The 11,151-nt window shown below is 42.9% G+C and overlaps 1 long non-coding RNA gene across 1 annotated transcript in view; it reads left to right on the forward strand.

The window, feature by feature from the left end:
• Positions 1-10,850, forward strand: part of LOC310681688 — a 13,580-nt gene extending 2,730 nt beyond the window's left edge. The window contains exon 2 of the long non-coding RNA XR_014513512.1: positions 10,550-10,850. This is a non-coding gene — a long non-coding RNA (uncharacterized lncRNA). The remainder of the gene's footprint in view (positions 1-10,549) is intronic.
• The last annotated feature ends 301 nt before the right edge of the window (positions 10,851-11,151 follow it).

The raw sequence follows: 11,151 nt of genomic DNA on the forward strand, positions 1-11,151 counted from the left end.
TCTAATAGCTCAACAGTGTCATGGTGGGGATGGGGAGTCATGCATATTATTGGATTTAGCACACGAGGAGAGAACATTGCGCAGTGTGTTCAGAATTCATTTTGCAAAACAAAGGATCCAGGAAACGGTCAGGCCTCTTATGCACGTACTTGTCGGGACACATTGCTTTCACATCCCATTAACTATTAGCCTTAACCTTCTCCATGACAGATTTTAAATCCAGACATCCCATTTCACTTCAAGGCTGTCTAGCATCCTTCACTTTTTTTTTTACAGCTTGTCCTAAATCATATGAACAGCTGCCTTCATGTTTCTTGTGTCCACCACTGACCTCTTTAGAACTCGACATTTTCTGCAAAGCAGCAGAACAGTAGGCTGTGTTTGTTTGCAATTGATACTGTGTCGCATGTATTTTGCACCCAAGAACAATCATTTGAGCTAAAAAAATGATAACGTGAAGTGTCCATAAATGAGGGACTGTGCCTGTACCAATGTTCAGCTATCTTAAACCAGGGCAGACTCTTTGTCCTTCTAGCCTAGCATTATCTACTGTGACTGGAAGCAGTTCTAAAAGATGCCAGCAATCAGCTTTTTTTCCTTTTCCTTTCCTCCTCCTCCTCTTCTATATTTTTTAAATTAAATTTTCTTTTTTACAGTTTAGAATATTCATTAAAACAACCTTAAAATATCCATGACTTCCCTTCTTCTCTTTCCATGGTTCATTTCGCATAACATAAATTCCTGCAAATTTTACATAAAGTAAACCATTCAGTATTCCATTGTTACATCCATTCAAACCTATTACACTGTTGAATTTATCTTAATGCTGCCAACATTTTCAAGTGTACACAATTTCTCCCCATATGTTCAATAAACATTTTCCATGCTTCTTTAAACTTGTGTTCTTCTTGTTTTCTTATTCTGTATATTAGGTCCATAAACTGCAAGCATATTCCATTCTTTAATTGGGACCTCACTCGTTTTCCATATACTTTTTTAAACTTCAGATGGCAGAGATTTAATCTGGAATATTTTCCATGCAAAGCACTGTGCTGCCACAGAGCTGCAGCTTTCACCCTATGAAACACTGGATAGAGGTTGACCTCACCTCCAGTGGTTTTTAAACCCTATTCTAGGGAATACTCAGCTTCTTTCAAAGCTTCAGTGGTTCTTCAATGAAACAATCAGCAGTGGTGGACAAGTTGCACTGAAAAATGACCATCACCACTAATGGTGCAGGATTTTGTTGGGTGAGAGGTTTTTTTTAACGGTGTACATTCAATTAACATAAGCCAGTGGTAAGGATCCTGAAGCTGAGGCTTCAATACTTTGGCCACCTCATGAGAAGAGAATCCCTGGAAAAGACCTTGATGTTGGGAAAGATCTGATGTTGGGAAAGATTGAGGGCACAAGGAGAAGGGGATGAGGATGAGATGGTTGGACGGTGTTCTCAAAGCTACTAACATGAGCTTGACCAAACTGCAGGAGGCAGTGGAAGGCAGGAGTGCCTGGCATGCTCTGGTCCATGGGGTCATGAGGAGTCGGACATGACTAAACAACACCAAAGCTTCTTTGAATTCAGTAGGTCTTACATCTGAGTAGATCTAGTTAGGACTGCATTGTAGCACTTGCTTACACAGTGTTTAGTCAGCCTACCTGCTCTCAGATCACTTTACCTGCCCACTGTCAGCTCACATATTTTGTTTAGATGAAAGAGCCATTTGTTTAAATGGAACTCATTCCAAATTAAGTGGGTTTGGGCAACAATAAACAAATGCTGCCTATGTTAAACTCTGAAGGAACTGCAACTTTTTCAGTAGGTGAAGGGAAGTAGAAAAATGTGAAGGAGAAAGAAGATGAAGCAAAAAGTATCTGAAAACCTAAATAAGTAGAAAGGAAAATGGAAAGGGCCAAGAATGGGGAAGGAGTCTATTTTGAAGAGGAAAGAAAAGGGATGAGGCAACTGAAGATTGCCCTGCTTTTTGCAATTTTCCCTCTCCCAAGATTGCACTTTCTCTCCATAACCCTTTTCTGGATAAATAAATAAATGAATGGACTAAAGAAGATGAAGCCTATCCATTCTGAAGGAAATCAGCCCCGAGTGCTCACTGGAAGGACAGATCCTGAAGCTGAGGCTCCAATACTTTGGCCACCTCATGAGAAGAGAAGACTCCTTGGAAAAGACCCTGATGCTGGGAAAGATGGAGGGCACAAGGAGACTGGGACGACAGAGGATGAGATGGTTGGACAGTGTTCTCGAAGGTACTAACATGAGCTTGACCAAACTGCAGGAGGCAGTGGAAGACAGGAGTGCCTGGCGTGCTCTGGTCCATGGGGTCATGAAGAGTTGGACATGACTAAACAACAGCAGCAGCAACAACAACAACAACAAGTGGTAAGGATCAGCAGGTCTCACCTATGCCCTGCACAAACTGTGCACTTCCTAGACCAGTGGTTCCCAAACTTTCTTCATCCTGAACCACTTGAAAATTGCTGGGGAATCCTGGGAGGATTGAAACCTGCCTTGGTTGGGCTGCATTGCAGCTGTGCAGATGTCAATCCCCCCGAAGTTTCTCTATTTCTGGTCCTACTGATAACTATAATGCCCAAACGACTTAAAGTTTAACAGAGATTGTTGGGTAAACTCATTCATAGGGAAAATAAAGCTTGGTTATGCAGCAGAGTATTGTATAGTAATGGCAACAAAGAGGCTCTGGAAGCGTATCATTTGCATTCCAAGCCAGGAACTTGGTGTCTTTGACTCGAGATCCATGAGGGAAACCGTGGATTGATATAGAATTGGAAGATCATAAATTTAGGGCATGGACCTTTCTTACTATTACGCCCAAACTAATTTGCAAGGTGGAAAACATATTTTTACTCGGTACATTACATGTTTGGTGAACAATATTCAAGAAAGCCTCTCCTCTAATCTCCTCGCTGATTCCACTTAGATCCCACCCCAGGTTTTGTGAAGCGGAAGATATGATGCATTTGAGAAGGCTGGGAACAAGCAAATCTATATAGACTCAGGGATTTTTATGTAAATGCGCCCCCCCCATATATGCAAAGACCATATTTGGGCTAAAATTCTTAATGTTAGATGGCCATGGTTTAATTTTAATCCATTGTTTTTCTTTCTGTTGAAACCATGTATTCAAGCAGACTGATAGTGGACTGCTTTAGGACAACTTACGGTCAATGTTCCTGCTACATAGAACATTTTCCCTCTAAAAGAATCAAACTGGACAGTGCCAAAGAGGTGGAGGATCAGACCTCAAATGGAAGCCACCAGAGAATGTGGGGAATGGCAAAAATGCTGCTGGTGGTGATGTTAAGGCCAGCTGTGCGCAACATAGGCCTGGGAATTCTACAGGAGCTCTGTGAGATGGATTTCGTCAAAGCAGTGTGCCACACAAAGCTCTCTGTAATGAAACACACAGCATGGTTGATAGTAAAAGAGGAAATGGAGAAACTGGATCTTTTAGGGGGGAAAGAAGGCCATGTTCGGCTGAAGGAAACATACAAATGGAGTATCTACCCATTGTTATTGGAGTAATTGGGGTCCCTGCTGATGGAAAGAGCCTGTTTGAAGTGAGTTTTGTCTTCCCACATCCAGAAACAGATGAGGGCTGCCATTTCCTGGTCTCAGCATGTCCACGTTGCTTCAAACATGCAGAGAACAAGCAGTCTCTCTTCACCAAAATGGCTTTGGTTAAGGCTTCGGATGTGATCAGGAAAGAAAATTTCCATAAAAACGTTCAATGCCCTTTGATTTCACCTACGTCTCCTTGCACAGCTGTCGACATGAAGTTGTGTTAAACAAAGTCCTCCGATGTTCAGTGTAACATTTGTCAGCTTGAGTCTAAGGTCGGATTCAGCATTCACCCTGCTTCTGCCCATGTCAACAAAGGAGGTTCAAAGACTCTCTCAAGACAAATCTTCAAAAAATGTAGTATAAACACGGGACAACTGGGAAACACTGGCCTGCGAGTGCTCCAATTGGAGAACAGCCTTTACCAAAGGTGTCATGGGTTTTGAAGATGCTCGAACACAGGATGAAAGGGAGAAACATGCTTAGAGGAAGGCACGCTTGGCAAACCCTCACCATGATCAACTCCTGCCAAGGTGATCAGGCCAGGTAGGGGGAGGGATCACCAGCCCACACAATAGGGGGAAGATCTTACCTGGGAATCGTCAGTTGGCTCCAAAGCTTCTCCCACCATACCCCCCTCAGTTAAGTCTTCTTTTGCAGGTTAACCTTTTCTCCACAGGTATGTGGGTGCTACTACGTCAAGGTCGCTGTTGAAGGGTTGGAAAGGAATTCTCCTGCATTGGCAGGTTTGCCTTTCCCGTAGCAGAACATCACAACTTTGGAGGTATCAGGCCTTGGGTGGAATCCTTTAGTCTATCTTCTCTAAATAGGGGAGGGTGTGCAGTGGTGACTCATGCCCCCTTCCTTATTGCAGCAGCGATACCAGGGTTTCCTGTTAAAGGGGTTGTTTTGAGGGGAGGCTTTGGCCGTATGGCTAGAGGTTGTCATTGCTCTCTCCTGCGATGGCGGCGTAACAGGGGGCAGGCTCTCTTTGCTTGAACATATGTTCTCCAGAGCCAGCCCATGTCCCCCACACTCTGGATAACCCTGATGTTCCCCAGATCCCCAGCAGGCGACGGGGATGGATAAATGCCCAATGCCTGAGCCAGGGTCTACCCACATCTGAAACATAATAAAGTTGTTGGCCAATTTAATCCCATAGCACGTTGTCTTGAGTCATTATTCCACACGGGGCTGCACAGGGTTTGGGGGACTCCGCCTGTCCACACAATGTCCTGCACCTGGGTAGCACCTCACCGCTTGAAAAACTCCGAGCCGAGGTAGATTTCTGTAAATGCCTAGCTCTCTGCATCATCTTTGACACTGTTGTACTGCTTGAGTGTTTATATTTGTCAGCTGCCTCTGCAATGTAAAACAGGAAAGAAATAATGAAAAGGAAAGAAAAATTACTGGAGTAAAAGACAATATGCAGCAAAGAGCAAATACATTACTCACCCCATTGTTAGCTTCAAAAGTGAGTTTTATGTCACTGATATTTCATCCCAAGTGTGTCTCTCAGTGTGTGACTTTTCTATATTATTCTCTGCCTCTTCTTCAGGAGAGCAGAGAATTCCTTCCTAGAGCCTGCCAGACAGCATGACAAGAATAAACAAACCTTGCAGCCAAGGCTGCACTATAATTCACACATTCTCTCTGCCACAGACCTTTGGTTTTAGCTATTTCCTGAGTCAAATGTAATACTTTATTTTTTATTTTTTATTTTTTAAAAGGGGGGGGTTATCTTTTGGTATCAGAAAGCAGGCCACCCTTATTACCTTGATTTCTACTAAGCTAATACAGTGCATGCAAAAAATGATGAATAAGCCAGGTTAAAGTCATCAGGATGAAACTGGGAAGGCATGAGAGATATAAATCAAATCTCAAAAGCCTAGCAATTTAGCATTTTTGCTCTCCTGAAAATATGCCAGAAGATTAAGCCTTATTATATTTTTTAAAGAAATGAGAGCAGTGGGAGTAAACTTCTGCCACTTCCTCCTCCTATATGCAGGGGTGTACCTACAGGTTGTCCAAGTTAGTCACCACCAAGGGTACAGGCCCAAAGAAGGGGTGTGCAAAAATCATGCTTCTCCATTCTGGCTTGCAGTGGCTAGGAGCCTGCCTGCCCATTCACACACTTGCAGGTGGGTGAGTCGAAAAGCAATTTTTTGTGTGCTTCTGGTCCATGGTCTTTTTCCACTTTGAAAGTGCTGATACAGCTTTTTGTCAAGGGCATAAAGGATGAGGGGGCACCGATATATCTCCTTGCCAGGGGCACATGGGAGCCTAGGTATGTCTCTGCTTACATGAGCCAAAAGGCATCATAGCCCACAAATTGGATTGTGTCCAATTTCAGTCCCACAGAAATTAATTAAACGACTCATTTAGGTCTGTTAATTTTGATTGGTTTACTCTGAGTGGGACTGACACTGGGTAAGGTAAAAAGGTAAAGGACCCCTGGATGGTTAAGACCAGTCAAAGGTGACTATGGGGTTGTGGAGCTCACCTCGCTTTCAGGCTAAGGGAGCCAGCGTTTGTCCACAGACAGCTTTCCGGGTCATGCGGCCAGCATAACTAAACTGCTTCTGGTGCAACAGAACACTGTGACGGAAACCAGAGTGCATGGAAATGCCATTTACCTTCCTGCCACAGCAGTATCTATTTATCTACTTGCACTGGTGTGCTTGTGAACTGCTAAGTTGGCAGCAACTGGGACAGAGGAACGGGACCTCACCCCATCGTAGGGATTTGAACCACTGACCTTCTGATCGGCAAGCCCTTGAGGTTCCGTGGTTTAGACCACAGGGCCATTGACTTCAGCATAGGCAGCATTAAGAGGAATGAGAGTGGGATAAGAGCGCAGTCTGCCAGGTCCATGTTTCTCTGTGCATCAATTTCAACAACACAGTGGAAGAGCAAGTAGAAGAATGACCGGCAGTGGAATGGAACATTGGGTGGAGTTAGAATGAGTGGCAGTTGGAGTGGGAAGAGAATGGCTGGAAAACAAAGAAATAGGAAATCAGAGAGATAATAAAAGCATATCTACTAGGTAGATTTGCACAGTGAGCCTGCTGAAGGAATGAGGGAACTCAGTATCATCGCCCTCTTCCTGCAACTTGATTGGTACACTCCTAATCACACGGGCTCTCTGATGATGCTTCCTGTATGTGGGATTCATGGAGAGTTGGGAACCTCAAACAATCCCTGCCCTGGGTCCTATACTTCACTAATGGCAGACCTGCCCAGGCTGGTCAAACGTATTTTGCTGCCTGAGGCAAAACAGCAAATGGCATTCCACCAAATAATGTAGCACCCAAGGCCATTCAAATTATATTGGCACCTAAGGCATAAATTTCCACAAATGTATCTCCCCATCCCTGGCTACACATATGAGTTATGGTGCCAATTGTTTGGAAAATTAGATCATAACTCAAAACTCTATTTACACTGTCAAATTCAATTTAACAAGGGGATGATCACTGTCATTTAGCAAAAGAAAGAAATTTGACAAACATGTTTGTTTTCAATAAGAACGTTAAATCCCTTTCAATCAGCTGCAATAACAAATACGTGCAGAGTCTCATACAGCAGGGTTTTGAAAAGATGGGGTAAATATATCAGTCATTATAGTGCATGCTCTTTTGAGCTAGAGCATGTTAAGCTGTTGACAAATAAAAATAAACAAATCCAAGGTTCATGCACACTCATGTGGGTCTAAGGAGAGTACAGACACACACATATCATTGCACTTCAAGATTCCCCCTGCCTTCATTTCATTCCTTTGCTGCTTGAGGGGGTCTAGAAGGTCAAAGTTTGTTGTGTAAGTTCATTGGGGGAGAGTGGGAGCTCAGCTGTAAAATGTGTGTTATACGAGGAGGTCCTAGATAGGTGGTGTGTGCTGAAAAGTTGCATAGGGAAATAGTTAGGGCCAGAGTATCCAGCTTGTGAGGGCGATGGGTGTGTATGTGTGATGTTGCACATGTGATGTTGCGCAGGTAAACATCACACTGCCTCCCTATGCTGGGCAGAAGCTTCCTGCATTTGGGGAAGGTGGTGCCAGGCCCCTGACAGGATGCTGGAGCCCTCCTGCCTCCTTCCCAAAGCTAGGTGGGTTTGGGGAAGCTGATGGGAGGGGTCTTGGACCCATCAGAGCATCACACCTCCCTCCTTATAATAATAATAATGATAAATAAATAAATTTTTATTTATACCCCGCCCTTCCCGGTTCAGAAAACCGGGCTTAGGGCGGCTAACAACAAATTTAAAACACTTAATTAATGCAACAAAAAACCAGCATAAAATACAGTTAAAACGTGAATAACAATAAATTCAGAATTCAAAAATCAAAAATCAATTTAGGAGGGAAATCCATCCAATAAACATTAGATGATCACCACGGCTAGATGGCTCAGTTAGTCCTATTTGGGCCAGTGAGGAGACCAGGGGAGAATTAGCTGTGGGATCCCAGAGCAGGTAATCTTCATAAAAAGGGGAGGGGGAAGGAGCATAAAAGATCAGGCTAAGTTCAAATTGAAACCCAGGCAGAATAGCTCTGTCTTACAGGCCCTGCAGAAGGAAGTTAAATCCTGCAGGGCCCTGGTCTCATGGGACAGAGCATTCCACCAGGTCGGAGCCATCTCTGAGAAGGCCCTAGCCCTGGTGGAGGATAATCTGACTTCCTTAGGGCCTGGGACCTCTAAACTATGGTTATTCATGGACCTTAAGGTCCTCTGTGGGGCATACCAGGAGAGGCGGTCCCATAAATATGAGGGCCTTATGCTGGGCAGAAGCTACCTGGACTTTGGGAAGGAGGTGCCAGGGGAACATTTAGGGGACAACCCTAGACCTCCTAGTCCACCGATTGCACACTACTGATATATTTATAGAGAGTCCACAAGCAATGGTCCTTTTCAATTGTTGTTCCCCTGACATCTCTAGTCTGCCTGCACACAGTCCTCACCTAGTCATCCATGTGGGGACAATCCCATTAAATACAACCATGCATTCATAAAATCATACAGCCTATTCCTAGACTGTGTCTAGGATTTGACTGTGCAATTTTAGCAAGAACACTTAGAAAGGTTTGTACATGCAGCCATATTTGGATGGGGCATCCTTACAGAGATGTCTGGGCCTTCACCCCACATAAACAGCATGCTGGAATGGAGTATCCCAAGAGAAGGCTTGACTGGTTGGCTGAGACAATGAACAGATGTGTGCCGCATTGCAAAGGGTGATGTGTGTGTTTTGGGTTTTTTTGCAGCTCCCACTTGTAGACTATTCATGAACTGTCAACGGCACAGTATGTAAAATTTTATGTAAAGTATTGAGATCTTCTTAAGCTGATCAAAATACAGGCAGTGAGAAAAGGAGAAATAGTAATCAGCACAAATAGTAAAAGTGCAAGCGTTCAAAGTGGAAAATGAGAGATGAGAAATGAAAATGGGCTTTTGGTTTTGTAAAATACTGCACCGAGACAGGCAGAGTGAGCAGGCATGTTGAAACCATCTGGATCACATTTGTTGGTGAGGGAGGGAGAGAAGATTAATTTACTTCTGCTCAGATGTAGCAAAATTAATCTTAATTGGGTTCTTTTGTCATTTGATAGAGTCCATATGGTTTCAGTAATATACATTCATTAGTTCTTAAGGTTTATTCCTGCTTTAGAGCAAACTTTAGAGCAGTTGTGTTCTTGGTAGTTAAACACTGACATTCTCAAGAAGTTGAGCAGAATATTAGCTCAGCTCATAAAGATGCCAACTATTCTTCTAATGCTCTTCGATCCCTTCAGCAATGTGCATGGTGCTTTATATATATATATATATATATTAAAGTCAAGGCAAGTCCCTCACATTTTAAAATAGAGAAATACATTATTTTATGTCATTCAATCTCAGAAAAGTCAGGAAACTACCATTTGTGAGGTGATGAGGGTAACTGGGAAGCAATTCTCTTCACCACAGCAAAATTACAATTCCCAGGATTCTCCAGAAGAATGCCTATTAAATCCATAAACCAGGAAACACTTATAGTGGCATGCCCAGAGGGAGAGAGGAAAATGTTCACCAATATTTTCATCATGACCACCCATCATTATATGCTCGTGGTGCAGTGGAGGAGAGAATTTTCTGTTCTCCCAAGACATGTAGATGCCATATTCAGAAAGAGATCGCAAAGTGATTGCCCTAAACCTGCAAATGACTGGTCAGTGACTGATTCAAGGTATGGTCATTTTAGCAGTACAGTAGACCCTCTAGAGAAGTGTTTCCAAACCTTGGGTCTCCAACTGTTGTTGGACTACAACTCCCATCATCCCGAACTAGCAAGACCAGTGGTCAGGGATGATGGGAATTGTAGTTCAAAAACAGCTGGAGACCCAAGGCTGGGTAACACTGCTCTAGACTAGAGGGTGTTGCTTTTCAGCTCCCACCAACCCTGGCAGACTGTAAGTTCTCCATGCAGTAACAGAAGATATATCTTCTTAGAAAATAGAATCTTTCATGTTGCTAATTTTGTATTTTTCAGTGTTAAGAAGCACTAACAGAATTTCAACAGCTATTTTAATTATATTATTGACTGCTGTCTCATCCTGAATACTCAAATATTATTCAATATTTTCAATAATATGCTTTTAGGATTCACAGTTATGCCATTTCCCTGCAAGGAAGAGAAAGAAAACTGGAAAGAAAATTTGAGGCAATAAGGAGTTAATAGCTGGCACCTATACATATTCTTCCATTTGTGTCTGAAGATCTCATCCTGTATTTTTTGATGAAATGTTTCATTGTCTGCATGTCCTGTATTGTTTTGTGAATTGGATTATTGTTCACATCACGGCCTTTGCATGTAATTACTCTGCGCCCTCAGCTTGTATCTCTTGTATCTGTTTATATCAATATTACTTTTTAATTGAGTTCCTGCGACTTGGTCTCTCTCTTTTTTTACTTCTCCCTACAGGGCACTATCACATTTACTTTTGAGTGTATTTTTCATAAACAAGCTAGACGCAGCTCAAGCACCAAAGTAACTCTAACAACAGCAATGGAAGATACTTCAGAGGATGCAAGAGATGAGTTATACGGCAAATTAAAGCCATCATGTTTCTATGATATGCAAGAAAACAGATGCTAAAATTAATTTGGTTCCTGAAGCAGAGTGTAATTAAGACGTACCTGCTTTGTGTGCAGGTTAAAAAACAACCAACCCACCTCAAATCAAATGGCAATAAAAATGCAATGAAGCCTGCTTTTCCAAATTACCTCTAAGTTTTTGGCTGTAAATACTTCTGCTAAAGAATCACACTCTTTTTCTTCTCATGTTTTTCTGGTTCACCCAACAACTTTTGCTCTCTGGGTGTCATTATGGCATTCACTACTCCATTTCAGAGTTCGGTGGGGGGACAGCATTAAAACACATCCCAAACGAAAAACAATCAGCCCAAGGCATTTAGGCAGCCGGATTTTAGTCAAGCACCTGAAGGAATACAATGTTGTGGAGTGACAGCTCTCACTTGGAAGGGCATTCCAGAGGGTCGGTGCCATTACTGAGAAGGCCCTGCT

This window comes from Podarcis tiliguerta, assembly GCF_965153285.1.
Source record: "Podarcis tiliguerta genome assembly, chromosome: 7".
NCBI lineage: Eukaryota > Metazoa > Chordata > Lepidosauria > Squamata > Lacertidae > Podarcis > Podarcis tiliguerta.